Below are 17180 nucleotides of genomic sequence, written 5' to 3'. Positions count from 1 at the left end.
TTCTCTGCCTCTGTTTATTCAGGACAGTCAGTTCCTCCGGAGAGAAACCAGTATCTGTGGAAGGGAACATGACGGAGAGGAAGAGACCTCATTGTCTTCAATTTCCGTTAATTGATTCCTAAGGAGCCACGCTGTGACACACGACAAATGAGGGTGGGAGATGAAACTGCACAGAAAACCACGTAGGAGGCTCAAGCCAGACCGATTTGTTTTGAGGCCACTTAGAGGCTGTCTCACAAGGACATGCGATCATCACTTTTCCTTGTTTTCAGGGCACCAAGGATGCTCCACCGCCTGGAGGGAAACATCTGTCAGATGACTGTCCTTCTGGGATGAAGAAGAGAAAACACAGTCCTTTCAGGTCAGTTGAAAAGGCTCTGATGAATCGCCATGGGGATTCAGAACCTATTGGATAATGGTGGTGGTGCTGATGGTGGTGGTGGTGGTGATGGTGATAAGAGGATGAAGGTCATGGCGTTGATGCTGATGTGATAATGGTGATGATGTCCCGTGATAGGGACGATGGTGATGCTGGTGATGAAGGGATCAAAGTGATGGTGCTGATGATACGATACTGGTGATGATGTCGTGTGATAGGGACGATGGTGCTCTTGGGGATGAATGGATCAAGGTGATGAAGGGATGAAGGTGACGATGCTGATGCTGATGCGATAGTGATGATGACGTCCTGTGGTAGCGATGGTGATGATGCTGGTGGTGACAGGATGAAGGTGATGGTGCCGATGATGACATGATGATGGCGCCGTGAGCGGTGATGGCGTCGGTGGTGACTTCATAATGATGACGGTGTGATGGTGATGGTGACGGAGATAACAGGATGAAGATGATCCTGTCGCTCACACTGTAATGGCCCCCACAGTAATGGCCCTGGCGTCCACATGATGTTGGTGATGATGATGCTTTTGCTAATAAGCTATGAGGCTCAGAACATCAGATCAGACACACTTTAGTTTGGGGTATCATGAAGGATCTCCTTTTTACATGGTCTTATTTAACATGACTTAAGGCTATCTTTGGCATTGGCCTTCTCTGCGATTGGAATGAAAACTGACCTTTTCCAGTCCTGTGGCCACTGCTGAGTTTTCCAAATTTGCTGGCATATTGAGTGCAGCACTTTCACAGCATCATCTTTCAGGATTTGCTCAACTGGAATGCCATCACCTCCACTAGCTTTGTTCGTAGTGATGCTTTCTAAGGTCCACTTGACTTCGCATTCCAGGATGTCTGGCTCTAGATGAGTGATCACACCATCATGATTATCTGGGTCGTGAAGATCTTTTTTGTACAGTTCTTCTGTGTATTCCTGCCACCTCTTCTTAATATCTTCTGCTTCTGTTAGGTCCAGACCATTTCTGTCCTTTATCGAGCCCATCTTTGCATGAAATGTTCCCTTGGTATCTCTAATTTTCTTGAAGAGATCTCTAGTCTTTCCCATTCTGTTCTTTTCCTCTATTTCTTTGCATTGATCACTGAAGAAGGCTTTCTTATCTCTTCTTGTTATTCTTTGGAACTCTGCATTCAGATGCTTATATCTTTCCTTTTCTCCTTTGCTTTTCCCCTCTCTTCTTTTCACAGCTATTTGTAAGGCCTCCCCAGGCAGCCATTTTGCTTTTTTGCATTTCTTTTCCATGGGAATGGTCTTGATCCCTGTCTCCTGAACAATGTCACGAACCTCATTCCATAGTTCATCAGGCACTCTATCAGATCTAGGCCCTTAAATCTATTTCTCACTTCCACTGTATAATCATAAGGGATTTGATTTAGGTCATACCTGAATGGTCTAGTGGTTTTCCCTACTTTCTTCAATTTAAGTCTGAATTTGGCAATAAGGAGTTCATGATCTGAGCCACAGTCAGCTCCTGGTCTTGTTTTTGTGACTGTACAGAGCTTCTCCATGTTTGGCTGCAAAGAGTATAATCAATCTAACTTAGGTGTTGACTATCTGGTGAGTGCCAAAGAATTGATGCTTTTGAACTGTGACATTGGAGAAGACTCTTGAGAGTCCCTTGGACTGCAAGGAGCTCCAACCAGTCCGTTCTGAAGGAGATCAGCCCTGGGTGTTCATTGAAAGGACTGATGCTACAGCTGAAGCTCCAGTCCTTTGGCCACCTCATGAGAAGAGTTGACTCATTGGAAAAGACCCTGATGCTGGGAGGGATTGGGGGCAGGAGGAGAAGGGGACGACCGAGGATGAGATGGCTGGGTGGCATCACCTACTCGATGGACGTGAGTCTGAGTGAACTCCAGGGGTTGGTGATGGACAGGGAGGCCTGGCGTGCTGCGATTCGTGGGGTCGCAAAGAGTCGGACACGACTGAGCGACTGAACTGAACTGAACTGTATAAATACATATATATGTATACATACATATCCTGTGTGCACACATATGCATACACATACCTACCACACACACGTATGCTGTATATGCACGTGAACATGTACGTATACACACACACAGACTATATACACATATACACGTATACACACATACACTGCGCACACATACACAGATACTGCATATATACACACATATATACGTCTCCCTACATACACTGCATATACACACGCACACATATACATCGTATGCACACATATACATGGGCACACTGTCTACACACATATATACCCACGCACATTCTGTTCAGTCCTTGTCTCTGGAGAACCCTAATATATCATTGCAACATGAATATTGAAATAAAACATCTCCCACGCACAATCTAATTGCCCCGCCATTCTGAGTCTTTTCTTTAGTAATTATGATGTGCAAATGTGTTTGTAATTATAGTGTTCTAATATTTAATTTGATATTCATTCATGAAAATTTTATGTACGGCTTTCCCCATTAGTCATGCTGACAGCCTAGCGTTTCATCAAACGCGACGTGCTCTGTATCCAGCCTCCTGTAAAACTGCGCTCGCCATCTTTGCGCTTTCCTCCTCCTCATAATGGTATTATTTGCTCAGAAGAAACCCGATCAACGGGACTTGCTGGTCACACGGTACGGACATTTTGCATTTTGTTGACACCAACTGTCTTTGCCCCTTTCTTTTCCGCTCCGAAAAGTCAAGCTATGCCTTTGGAAGTGGAGTTGCCCCATTAAATTACAAGTGTTAGGCGCTCGGTCGTTTCTGAGTCTTTGCGAGTCCATGGACCGTAGCCCACCAGGCTCCTCTGTCTGTGGGATTGTCCAGGCAAGAACACTGGAGTGGGTAGCTATTCGCTTCTCCAGGGGATCTTTCCCAACCCGGATCTCCCGCATTGTATGCAGATTCTGTACTATCTGAGCCACCAGGGAAGCCCCTTAAATTACAAGGCACCAGTTAAATTTGCACTGTTTTTATATTTTATTTTTTAAAAGAAACATTTGTTTATTTACTTGGCTGTGCTGGTGTTATTGTAGCACATGGAATCTTTAGTTGCAGCACGCGGGATACAGTTCCAGGAATCAAGCTCGCGCTCCCTTCACGGGAAGCGTGGAATCAACCATGGGACTACCAGGGAAGTCCCTGAGCTTTTTATATAAATTACAGAGTTTTAAGTGTAAGTACATATCAAATATTGCATAATAAACAATACACAGGAGCCTAATATACACACATCCCATGGAGTATTTGACAGTAAAGAATCTGGCTGCCCGTGCAGGACACCCGGTCCAATCCCTGGGTCAGGAAGATTCCCCTTCTCCAGTTCATTTAGTTACAAGTATGTCCCGTGCAATATTTGAGACAAGTAATTTATGAAGTATGTCTCATGTGATCTTTGAGACAAAGAATTCATTTACTGTTGGAGTATCCCATACAATATTTGAGACAAGTAGTTTATTTAAGTCTAAGTCCATCTCATGCAATATTTGAGCCATTTAAATAGTTAACTTAGTATAAGCATGTCCCATGTAATATTTGAGACCAGTAGTTTATTTAGTATAAGTGGATCCCATACAATATTTCAGAGAAGTAGTTTATTTAGTAAAAGTATGTCCCGTGCTATGGTTGTGACTTACTTATACCAAAGAATATTGTTTGTTTGTTTTAATCTGAAACTCAAATGTGACTATGAGTCCTGTGTGTCAATTTGCTAAAGCCGGCAACCCTGTTTGAAACATTTGTCTAAGACCTAGAACCAGGCTGATGAAGCTATTACAATCAGAATATCCCTTACTGTTCAGCACTTTGCAATCTGACTTTCGATGGGATCATTCAGTTCAGTTCAGTTCAGTTCAGTCGCTCAGTCGTGTCCGACTCTTTGGAACCCCATGAATCGCAGCACGCCAGGCCTCCTTGTCCATCACCAAATCCCGGAGTTCACTCAGACTCACGTCCATCGAGTCCGTGATGCCATCCAGCCGACGACCGAGGATGGGATCATTGGAGTGAGTGAACTCAAGTGCTAGCATTTTTTGAGTGCCACTGAGAACCCCTTGAGGAAGCATAGACCAGTAACTCAGGAACATATATTGAGTGTGGGTGTGTATCACGCTAAGAAAGAGCCAAGCAAGACTGCTTAGCTTAAAAGAAAGAAGTATAGCTATATTTAACACGGAGAACCAGCAAGGACCTGCTGTTCAGCACAGGGAACTCTGCTCAATCCTCTGTAATAACCTTATGGTCACCAGGGGGAAGGATGGGGGAAGGGATAGTCAGGGAGTCTGGGATGGACATGGACACACGGCTGTATTTAACATGGAGAACGAGCAAGGACCTGCTGGACAGCACAGGGAACTCTGCTCCATGTCAGGTGGCAGCCTGGATGGGAGGGGAGTTTGGCGGAGAATGGGTGCTTGTAAGTCCAACTAGATTCCTATATCCGCTTCTGTGTTCAGCCTCTTGTGTTCTCATCCACCATATAGCTGCTGGAAAACTCCCCTGGACTCTTGCAAGAGACTATAGGTGAGAAAGACAAATATCCTCTCAGTAATATTCAGTTCAGTTCAGTTCAGTCGCTCAGTCGTGTCCGTCTCTCTGCGACCCCGTGAACCGCAGCACGCCAGGCCTCCCTGTCCATCACCAACTCCCGGAGTTCACCCAGACTCGCGTCCATCGAGTCCGTGATGCCATCCAGCCATCTCATCCTCTGTCGCCCCCTTCTCCTCCTGCCCCCAATCCATCCCAGCCTCAGGGTCTTTTCCGGTGAGTCGGCTCTTTGCATCAGGCGGCCAGATTACTGGAGGGAAACGTCTCACTAGAGTCCTGACCTTAAGGAGGACATGAAAACCTTTGTCTTCTGTTTCGGGAGAAATCAGAGGACGGGTGAAAAATGTGGCTCAAGTCTGACCAGTTCGCCGACTGGTCTCTGAAGAAAAAGGGGTTTCAGGGCTCTGTGTGTTCATGCTGCCTTCGAGATCCTAGCGGGACGCTCTGTTATCCCATCAGTCTTGAGATGCTTGTAGCGAGAGTCTTTACAAATACGTACACCAAGCATTTTTCAGAGTGCGCCCAGCATTCACCAGGAATGTTGGGTCAAGAGAGTTAGCCTTCCATGTTACCAGAAATAGCAAGCGTATTAAACAAGGGCAGCATGACAGGTTAAGAAGAGAAGAAGAAAATCGGAATTAAGGATTTAAGTTATGTAACTGAAGGAAACTTTCACGGGTGTGTAACAAAGTCCATACCCGTAAAACAGAAATGACATTTCAAACGATCAGTTCCATCTTGCTATGTTCCACATATATGCATTAATATCCGGTCCCTGTGTTATCTTTCTGACTTACTTCAGTCTTTATAATACAGTGCATTTGCAGAGGGGAGATCCAGACTTGTGGGCCCAGTGGGAGGAGGAGAACCTGAAAGTGAAACTCACTCCGTCATGTCCCACTCTTTGCAACCCCATGGACTATACGGTCCTTGGAATTCTCCAGACCAGAAAACTGGGGTGGGTAGCCTTTCCCTTCTCCAGGGGAATCTTCCCAACCCAGGAATCGAACCCAGGTCTCCTAGCATTGCAGGCGGGTTCTTTACCAGCTGAGCCACCAGGGAGGCCCTAGGATTCTCAAGTGGGTAGCCTATCCCTTCTCCAGGGGATCTTCCTGACCCAGGAATCGAACCAGAGTCTCCTGCATTGCAGGCGGATTCTTTACCAGCTGAGCCACCAGGGAGGCCCTAGGATTCTCAAGTGGGTAGCCTATCCCTTCTCCAGGGGATCTTCCTGACCCAGGAATCGAACCCAGCTCTCCTAGCATTGCAGGCGGATTCTTTACCAGCTGAGCCACCAGGGAGGCCCTAGGATTCTCAAGTGGGTAGCCTATCCCTTCTCCAGGGGATCTTCCTGACCCAGGAATCGAACCAGAGTCTCCTGCATTGCAGGCGGATTCTTTACCAGCTGAGCTACGGGACAGAAGGAGAGAGAAGCATGGATACATATACACGGCTGTACGTAAGAACAGATGCCAGTGGGCGTCTGCTCTATGACTCAGGGAACTCAAACCACTGATCTGAGACAACCTAGAGTGCTGGAATGGGGAAGGAGTGGGAGGTGGGAGGGAGGTTCATGAGGGAGGGGAACATGTGTATATTTACGGCTGATTCGTGCTGGTGCATGGCAGAGACCAACACGGTATTGTAAAGCCATTATCCTGCAGTGAAAAATAGATAAATCAACTATTAGCTCAGAAAGAAAAAGAAAATTCCAAGTGATATAAATAAGTCAGCCATATTCGGGCCCATACTGTCCTGAAGACAACATTTGAAAACAAAAATATTCGAAAAGAAATGTGATCGTCCAACTGGATTTTTTTTTTTTTGGTTGGTTGGTTTCTTTTTTTTTTTTTCCTACTTTACAATATTGTATTGATTTTGCCATACATCAACGTGAATCCACCACGGGTATACACGTGTTCCCCATCCTGAATCCCCCTCTCCCTGGAATGTTTTTACTGAAATGCAGCTGATGGTCAAGGCTGAGCCAAGGTCCACTGTAGAGCAAAGCCTTTCCGTTGTACACACGTCTATGCTGCTGCTGCTGCTGCTGCTAAGTCGCTTCAGTCGTGTCCGACTCTGTGTGACCCCATAGACGGCAGCCCACCAGGCTCCCCCGTCCCTGGGATTCTCCAGGCAAGAACACTGGAGCGGGTTGCCATTTCCTTCTCCAATGCATGAGAGTGAAAAGTGAAAGGGAAGTCTCTCAGTCGTGTCCGGCTCTTCACGACCCCATGGACTGCAGCCCACCAGGCTCCTCCGTCCATGGGACTTTCCAGGCAAGAGCACTGGAGTGGGGTGCTTTAAAAAATACTGCTCCCCATGCTGGTTTACGCCAGGATATTGAGTCTAGCTCCCTGAGCTCTGCAGTAGGACCTTGGTGTTTTATCCATCCTGTATATAACTGTTGGCACCAGCTAACTCCAAACTCCCATCCATGCTTCCTCACTGCTCTGTCCTCTGGCAACCAGAAATCCATTCTCTGTGTCTGTAAATCGATTTCTGTTTGTGCGTGTGCTCACTCATGCCTGACTCTTCGCGACCCCACGGGCTGTATCCCACCCGGCTCCTCTGCCTGTGGAATTCTCCAGGCAAGAAGACTGCAGTGGGTTGTCATTTCTTTCTCTAGCGGATCTTCCTAACGCAGGGATCCATCCTGGGTCTCCTGCGTTGTGTAGGTAACTTTATTTATACCGTATTTTTAGATTTTGCCAGTAAGGGATATCATGAGGTATTAGCCTTTCTCTGCCTGATTTACTTCAGTTAGTAAGATCATCTCTGTGCCTTCCCTGGTGGCTCAGTGGTAAAGCCTCTGCCTGAAATGTAGGAGATGCAGGTTCGACCCCTGGGTCGGGAAGATCTCCTGGAGAAGGGCATGGCCACCCAACTCCAGTATTCTTCCCTGGAGAATTCCATGGGGGCTGCTGCTGCTGCTGCTAAGTCACTTCAGTCGTGTCCGACTCTGTGTGGCCCCATAGACGGCAGCCCACCAGGCTCCGCCATCCCTGGGATTGTCCAGGCAAGAACTCTGGAGTGGGTTGCCATTTCCTTCTCCAATGCATGAAAGTGAAAAGTGAAAGTGAAGTCGCTCAGTCTTGACCTACTCTTAGCGACCCCATGGACTGCAGCCCACCAGGCTCCTCCATCCATGGGATTTTCCAGGCAAGAACACCAGAGTGGGTTGCCATTTCCTTCTTCAATGCATGAAAGTGAAAAGTGAAAGTGAAGTCGCTGAGTTGTGTCCGACTCTTCACAACCTCATGGACTGCAGCCCACCAGGCTCCTCCGCCCATGGGATTTTCCAGGCAAGAGTGCTGCAGTGGGGTGCCATCGCCTTCTCCAAAAGCGGGGTTGCAAAGAGTCAAACGTGATAGAGTGAGTAACGCTTTCACTTTCAAGATCGTCGCTAGGTCCGTCCACGTAGTTGCAGATGGCACTGTCCCAGCCTTCCTCGTGGCCGAGTAGCATCCCACGCGGCGTAGCTAGCACGTCTTCTTTATCTTTTCATCCGTCGACGAACACTTGGGTTGCTTCCGTCTCTCACCTGTTGTGAACGGCGCTGCTGGGCCCATTGGGGTGCATGTATCTTTATGAACTGTGGTTTTCTCTAGGAATACGCCCAGGAGTGGGATTGCTGGGTCATATGTTAGCTCCGTTTTTGTTTTCTGAGGAACCACGATACGGCTATCCACAGTGACTGCACCAACCTACCTCCCCACCAACAGCGTAGGGGAGTCTTCCGTAACTGTTGCATAAACGTCGGGCACTCTGTTTTGTAGACGAGCTCATTTGCACCCTTTTTTGAGGATTCTGCAGAAGCGCAATGTCCTGCATCGGTCAGTCTTTCTCTGGTTGACTTGGCGTGATACTGCCCACGTCCATCCACGTGGTGTGCCACTGGCTCATTCTTTCTGATGACTGAGCAATATTCCATTGTATCATACCCCCTCTTCTTTATCCGTTCATCCGTCACAGGCCACTTACATCGTTTCTGAGTCTTGGCTATTGTCAGTGGTTCTGCTGTCAACTTTGGGCTGCATGTGTATTTTTGAAGGATAGTTTCCAACCGGGATAGTTTTTTGCAGAAGGCAATGTCACCCCACTCCAGTACTCTTGCCTGGAAAATCCCATGGATGGAGGAGCCTGATGGGCTGCAGTCCATGGGGTCGCTAAGAGTCTGAAACAACTAACTGACTTCACTTTCACTTTTCACGTTCATGTATTGGAGAAGGAAATGGCAACCCACTCCAGTGTTCTTACGTGGAGATTCCCAGGGACACGGGAGCCTGGTGGGCTGCCATCTATGGGGTCGCACAGAGTCGGACACGACTGAAGCGACTTAGCAGCAGCAGCAGCAGACATCTTTTTGGAAGAAGAAGATTTAAACTCATCACCGTTTCAGAACTTTGTGGGTATGGCAAAAATTACTCTTGGAGTAGGGTGGGGTGAGGGGACTGACCTTTTTTTAGAATGAGTTTACTTTTAAAATAATGAATTCAGCATTCAGTTGAGAAGTGGATAAAGAGAAGCATCCATCGCAAGAAAGTAATAAGTGAAACTTTTCAGTTACCGACGGAGGAACTGAATAACCGAGATCGTGGATCTGTATCGCAAGTGAAGTGAAAGCGTTAGTCGCGTCCAACTCTTTGCGACCCCATGGAATTCTCCAGGCAAGAATACTGCAGTGGGTAGCCATGGCCTTCTCCAGGCGGATCTTCCAAACCGAGGGATTGAACCCAGGTCTCCCGCATTGCAGGCAGATTCTTTACCAGCTGAGCCACCAGGGAAGCTGAAGAATACTGGAGTGGGTCGCCTTTCCCTTCTCCGGCGGATCTTCCCAACCCAGGAATCGAACCGGGGCCTCCTGCATCGCAGGCAGATTCTTTACCATCAGAGTTAGACTGCTAGAAAGCGTATGAAAAAGAGCATTAAAGTGCACATACCCCAAATCAACCCCCAATCAACCCCAAAACAGTACCCGCATCACAAAAATCAGTCTGACTGACAGAGGTTTATACAAATATTTTTGAAAAATAGAATACAAGGAGTTCTTCTAGGGAAAATATGCATTAGCACAGCTAGAAAAACAGAGTAAGCATCCGTATATCAGCTTTAAGGAAGAAGTTGAATAAGAGCTATCGGCGTAAAAACGTTCAAGGTCACAGAATTCCGAACCAAGTTCTCGGAAACCCACGAATCATTCTCAAAGTATTTATATTATCCAGAGACCGCGTTGAGGGGGAATGCTTCCAAGTAGTTCCGTGAGAGACATCTCAGAATCATTCTGAAATTTGATTTTTAAAGCACACTGAGATCTATACGCTGTCGTGTGAAATACACAGCGAGTGGGCGGCTGCTCTGCAGCTCAGGGAGCTCAGCTCGGGGCTCTGTGATGACCTAGAGGGCTGGGCGGGGGCAGGGAGGCTCCAGAGGGCCGGGATCTATGTAGACACACGGCTGATTCACGCTGCTGTGCAGCAGACGCTGACAGCATTGTAAAGCAGGTATACCCCAATACAAATTAATCTTTAAATTAAAAAAAAAAAGAAAGAAAAAAGTAGTACAAGGCAAGGAGATTCCAAAGTGATATGAATATGATGGCAAATAACATGAAAATCAGTGGAGCAGACAGCAGTGTTCACTACATCAGAAGAATATGCACGGAAAGGCGAGGTTAACACGAGGCGCCGCGGTGCTGCGCTAAGTCGTTCCAGCCGTGTCCACTCCCTGCGACCACATGGACTGTGGTTCACAGGCTCCTCTGTCCACGGGATTCTCCAGACAAGAACACTGGAGTGGGTTGCCCTGGCCCTCCCCCAGGGGATGGTCACGACTTAGGGATCAAACCCGGGTCTCCTGCACTGCAGGCAGCTTCTTTACCATCTGAGCCACCTGGGAAAGCTATTTATAACCTTTATAAAGAAAGCTGAGTGCCAAAGAATTTATACTTTCGAACTATGGTGCTAGAGAAGACTCTTGAGAGTCCTGTGCACAGCAAAGAGATCAAACCAGACCATCCTAAAGGAAATTAACCCTGAATATTCACTGGAAGGACTGATGCTGAAGCTGCAGCTCCAATACTTGGGCCACCTGAGGTGAAGAACCAAGTCCTTGGAAAAGACCCTGATGCTGGGAAAGATTGAAGGCGGGAGGAGAAGGGGATGACAGAGGATGAGATGGTTGGATGGCATCACCGACTCGGTGGACATGAGTTTGAGCGAGCTCCAGGAGACAGTGAAGGACGGGGAGGCCTGGCGTGCTGTGGTCCATGGGGTCGCAAAGAATCAGACACAACTCAGTGACTGAACAACAAATTTTCTCAATGGACACATTTTCTTATTAATTTCAAGTGAAACCCGTAGACTGCTCAGCATATCCAAGAACTGCTCAGCCTGCGGGGACTAAACCGCTTTCACACACTTTTCAGGGCTCTTGTGTTAAAGAAGAGCCTGGAAGTAATAAGGTCCATCTCCCCGCCACCACTTAACCCAGAGACGGAAATCCCCATTGCGCAGAAATAATGAGAGGTGGCCGTGCAAACAGGTATGCGTCTGGACATGTAATCAACGCCCTGCTCTTCTTGGTTTGTGTAGTCTCCTTTGTGTTTTTTCCCTTTGGGGGGGTGGTAGATTTTGCGTCTCATCACGATTGACACAACAGTGGGGGAGCGACGTGAATCAAGGCATTCTCTGCGCTAGACGGAGAGAAAATTGTATATTCTGTGACATGTGCCATCAGGCCCTTACTATTTCCACTGAGCCCGTGGCTAATTATTGTCTGCCATGAACATTTGGGTTAATTTATGCACGCCTATCCCTCATCTCCCAGAAGCAAAAAAAAAAGAAAGAAAATAGAGCACAACACCGGGGCTGCAGAAACCCGTAATTTTAGCTGTCGGTCGACGCCTCCCTGATGAGACAAAGCCTTTGCGAGTTGAGTCTCATCATCCACGCCAAGTGTGGAGGTCGGAGACGAAGCATTTGGTTCTGAGTTTGTTCTCCACGCCCAGCTGGACACGTGCGTGCAGGAGTCGCGATGTTTGTTGCTAGGGGTGTTCGTTTCCCCAAGGTGGTACCCACGGCACATCTCCAAGGAAACTTACCCTATTTTTTGTTCTATAAATAAACTCTCTTTCTTTGCATTTATCATGTTAAAATATGAGGCTTGTCTTAATATCATCTCAATATCATCTTAAAGTCATCTTAATATCATCTAAAAATATGAGGCTTTATGAGGCTTGTCTCCTAAAGGTAACTCTTAGCTATATTTTAGCCGCTGTTGCTTCCTTGGTGATTTTTTTTTTTTTTTTTTTTGGTGGTCGGGGGGAGGATTAGATTAGATTTGCTCAATCAGACATTGCTGGTTTCACCCATCCACTGCTGGCTCTTGTCTGGAAGGTTCAGATGCTAACTTCATCCCTGGCCACTATTGGAAAGAATCCTGTGTCCATTTCCTCGGTTGCTCACTAACCTGGGGAAAGCTGGTCTTGGCGTGTGTCCAGTGAGCTTTGTGGAAGGAAGGCATTTTCCACATCGCTTCCTTTGGATGGAAATGAAGATGCGTGAAGATCACTGAGAACCAAGGCTAACTTGTTAAAAGAGAGAAGACCTCTGATGATGCCAGCAAACATTTGATCTCATCCAGCAGAGATGCTCGTGGGTAATAACAAATGTCTGGTCAAAGCTGTGGTTTTCCCAGTAGTCATGTATGGATGTGACAGTTGGACCATAAAGAGTAGTAGGTGCTGAAGAATGGATCCTTTTGAACCGTGATGTTGGAGAAGACTTCTTGAGAGTCCCTTGCACTGCAAGGAGATCCAACCAGTCCATCCTAAAGGAAATCAGTCCTGAATATTCACTGGAAGGACTGATGCTAAAGCTGAAGCTCCGATCCTTTGGCGCTTGATTCAAAGAGCTGACTAATTGGAAAAGACCTTGAGGCTGAAAAAGATTGAAGGCGGGAGGAGAAGGGGATGACAGAGGGTGAGATGCTTGGATGGCATCACTGACTCGATGGACATGAGTCTGAGTAAAGTCTGGGAGATGGTGAAGAACAGGGAAAGCCTGGCGGGCTGCAGTCACTGGGGGTCTCAGAGTCAGACACGACTGAGCAACTGAACAAAAACAACATCGCTGTACATGTAATTACCAGAACAAAAAGAACTCCGGTCACTCTGCATTTTTATTTTTACATTTTATTGGACTATAGATGATTTGCAATGTGTTAGTTTCAATGTGTTGGTTTCAGCAAAGTGGTTCGCTTAGACATACACCTATTCTTTTTTGGATCCTTTTCTCATATACGTTGTCACAGCATATTGAGTAGACATCCCTGTGCTATATAGCAGTTCCTTGTTGGTCATCTAATTTATACGTAGTGGTGCGTATCTGGGCTTCCCTGGTGGTGCAGACCATAAAGGATCCCTCTGCAGTGCGGGAGAGCCGGGTTCAATCCCTGCGTCGGGAAGATCCCCTGGAGGTAGGGCATGGCAACCCTCTCCAGCACTCTTGCCTGGAGAGTCCGCATGGGCAGAGGAGCCTGGCAGGCTATAGTCCACGGGGGTCTCAGGGTTGGACACGACTGAGCACGTAAGCACAGCGAGTATGTTTTAATCACAAACTGCTCATCTTCCCTCCTCTGCCCCTTCCCCTTTGGTAACCTCAAGTTTGTTTTCTCCGTGAGTCTGTTTCTGTTTCATAAACAAGTTCATTGGTATCATTTTAAAAATTTTTCTTTACTGGAGTATAGCTGTTTTACAATGCTCTGTGAGTTTCTGCGGTACAACAAATTAAATCCACTATATGGAGACATTGGCCCCCTCCCTTTTGGATTCCCTTCCCATTTAGATCATTCATTAGCATCCTTTTCTCAAGTTAGATTCCACCTATCAGTGACATCACATGGTGTGTTTCCTTTCCTCTGCGACTGACTTCATTTAGTAGGACCGTCTCTAGGTCCAACCATGCCGCTGCCAGAGGCATGGTTTCACTCTTTTCCGTGGCTGCGTAGCATCCGCTGTGTGAACGTCCCGCACCTTCTTTCTCCGTCGCTCTGCTGACGGACCTGTAGGTCGCTTCCGTGTCCGGGCTGTTGTGAACAGCGCTGCTCTGAACACTGAGGGTGCATGTATCTTTCCGGCTCCTGTCTTTCTCTGGGTGGGTGTACGCCCGGCGGTGGGATTGCAGAGTCACATCGTAGTCCTGTTTTTAGTTTTTGAAGGAATCTCCAGACCGTTCTCCACAACGGTGTCCCGATTTCCGATCCCACCAACAGTGTAGGAGCGTTCCCTTTCCTCCGCACCCTCTCCAGCGTTGACTGTTTCTAGATTTTTCCTGATGGTGGCCATGCTGGGTGCTGTGAGGTGATAACCTCATTGTAGTTTTGAAGTGCATTTCTCTAAAGTTCACTGGTGCTGAACATCTTCTCATGTGCCTCTTGGCCATCTGTATGTCTTCTTTGAAGAAATGTCTGTTTAGATTTTCTGCCCCTTTTTGGACCGCATTGCTTGCTTTGATGTTCAGCAGAAATGAACATGATGTTGTAAATCAACTCTGCGTGACCCCATGGACGGCAGCCCACCAGGCTCCTCAGTCCCTGGGACTTTCCCGGCAGGAGTGCTGCAGTGGGGTGCCCCTGCCTTCCCCACCACACTCTAGCAGTTCCTATTCTATCAAGGAAGACAGACACACAAACCTACCACTACACCGAAGGCCCCATTCAGATCAAGGTGTTTTAAGAGCAAGACAAAGAAGGACTAATTCTGCAGAGGAAGAGATAAGGTAGGTAATATGTTAGAAATCACGAAGTAGATGGGTAATATGTTAGAAATCCTCAAGAAACAAGTCATACATCAGAAAAAAGAAACAAAAGCAAGTACAACATTCTAAAAAGAGGGTAGAACAGATACATGGAAGTTCTGGGTTGGTCAAAAAGGTCATTCAGGTTTTTCCGTACCATCTATGGAGAAACTCAAAAGAACTTTTTGGCCAACCCAGCACATAAGATATTCAGAAAAAGCGAGCAGTCCAGTACAGCTCACACACAAAGCTTTATGCAGAAAAAGCGAGCAGTCCAGCACAGCTCACACACAAAGCTTTATGCAGAAGGTGGCAGGACTGACTAAGATTAGCTCTAGGTTGCAGGATGCTGTGACAGGAAGTTCAAGTCAATCACACAGATAAGGAGTCAAAGGCCACGATCAACAGGGGACTTTCTAGCAGAGCAACAGCCCATGGCTCTGCAGTCTCTTACTGAGCAACACTCCAGCTCTTCCTTTAAACAGAATTGAGGAATCTAGCCTTCTTAAAGCTTCATTTTCCTCACTTACACCTTCCTTATTCATGCAGTTTGAAATTTTACCCGATCCTTTGGCATCCATCATAAATTAGAGGAACAGAGACCATGTCCCAGACAGGGTGCCAAATATATTCTCATTCAATCCTGACAATCCTCTGAAGTAAGATTACCACTCACAGATGATGAGCGTGAAAGTTACTCAGTCGTGAAACCCAGGGACTATACAGTCCATGGAATTCTCCAGGCCAGAACTTTCCCTTCTCCAGGAGATCTTCCCAACCCAGGAATCGAACCCAGATCTCCCACATTGCAGGTGGATTCTTTACCAGCTGAGCCACCAGGAAAGTCCGCAGATGATGAAACTGTGGATCAAAAAGAATGGTCCCAAAGCCATCAGCAGTTAAGCTACAGTTCAAACCCATTATGTATGTAACTTCACATGGAACTAATTTACTAATCAAACATTAAAAAATTTCTAACAGACAACAGAAAAATCTACTGGTATTTCCAAAACTGATGTCAGCAACTGAGTTTGAGGCAAACATTTCTCAAGCCAAGAACCATATAAAATAAAATCTTTCTTACATACAAAAAGAAAGTATCTCAGTCAGTAAAGAATCTTCCTGCAATGCAGGACATGTGGGTTCGATCCCTGGGTCGGCAAGATCCCCTGGAGGAGGCCATGGAAACCACCCAGTGCGATATCCTTGCCTGGAGAATCCCAGGGAAGAGGAGCCTTGCGGGCTACAGTCCATGGGGTCGCAGAGTCGGACACAACTTAGCGACTAAACCACCAAACCTGAAAATATGTTTCTATTTACATAGATTCCAATCTTCTTCTTAGAGTGGATTTTTTTTTCCCCTGGGAGGTTAAGAGGTTACTTATAAAAGAACTCAGTCTTTGGAAAAATTTCACCTGAATTCAGTCGTCAGAGAAAGCTCAAGGCAGTGACTTCTGTTCTACCCAGAAGGGTTAGAAAACCTGTTTGTTTGTTTTTTTTTCTTTAATTCTCATTATTTATTTTTTTCACTCTTGGTTGGCTAATACGTCCAGAGCTTTTTTTTTTTTTTTTTTTTTTCCAGTGTCTTGGAGATGTTTCTGTTACACTTCTTTGTTTCCTCACCAACATTCTTAGAGTCTGATCTTAACCTTGACTGTTGGGAAGTTTCCATGATAATAGTGTTTATCAGATGTGTTCCCAGCGACTCAGTTTCTCACAGCATGTTTTTTTTTTTTTTCCTTATTATTATTTCAGTATAACTGACAAACAACGTCCCATCCTATGTTAATTATGGAACACTGCATACAGGCTGTGGGATACCATGGAAATCTATCCCCGTTCTCTCTTTTTTTTTTTTCCCATCACAGTCCTGCGTTGTAAAAATCTAGCACGGCTTACGAACGTGCAGTGGGGTTTTGGGAGATGTGATTGATTGATTGTTTTTTTTGGCAACAGCATAAATAAAGGAAGGTTGCATTGTAACCCAAAGTATAAAACAAATAACCATTCATCTCTGCGACCATAAATAAGTGATTAGATAAATCCATAATGGGGAGAATAGATAAATCTTCCTAGAAGGAGAAGAAACTCAGATAGGTAATTTACATAGACAGTCAACCCTCCGGGACACGGAGCAGAAATTTCCAGGCCCATCACCGACTCGATGGACTTGAGTTTGAGCAAACTCCGGGAGTTGGTGATGGACAGGGAGGCCTGGCGTGCTGCAGTCCAGGGGGTCGCAGAGAGTCGGACACGACTGACCAACTTAAGAGCAACGCCAAGACGTGTTCCTCCAGGTTCCCTGGGCCACAGAGTGCCGCTCCTTCCACCGTGAACTCCTTCTTGGGGTGTCGAAGGTCAGCAGCTGCAGCAGCTCGGGGCTCAGGCTCCCGAGAGGCAGACGGCGGATGCCCTTGTTGTCGTTCAGTGGCCGGCAAACGCCAATCTGCAGC

The 17180-nt window shown here is 46.7% G+C and overlaps 1 protein-coding gene across 2 annotated transcripts in view; it reads left to right on the top strand.

Moving 5' to 3' along the window:
* LOC138431368 (polyprenol dehydrogenase) overlaps positions 1-17180 on the top strand; it is a 222766-nt gene that overhangs the window by 177568 nt on the left and 28018 nt on the right. Inside the window, exons 10-11 of one of the 2 annotated variants that reach the window (XM_070289534.1) lie at positions 23-361; positions 2867-3018. The gene's annotated coding sequence lies outside the window, so the exon portion shown is untranslated. The remainder of the gene's footprint in view (positions 1-22; positions 362-2866; positions 3019-17180) is intronic. The other variant, XM_070289533.1, reaches the window with a different exon arrangement.

Source organism: Ovis canadensis, chromosome Y, assembly GCF_042477335.2.
Source record: "Ovis canadensis isolate MfBH-ARS-UI-01 breed Bighorn chromosome Y, ARS-UI_OviCan_v2, whole genome shotgun sequence".
NCBI classification, from domain to species: domain Eukaryota; kingdom Metazoa; phylum Chordata; class Mammalia; order Artiodactyla; family Bovidae; genus Ovis; species Ovis canadensis.
Note: the sequence above shows the minus strand (reverse complement) of the source record. Positions and strands in the feature narration are given on the sequence as shown.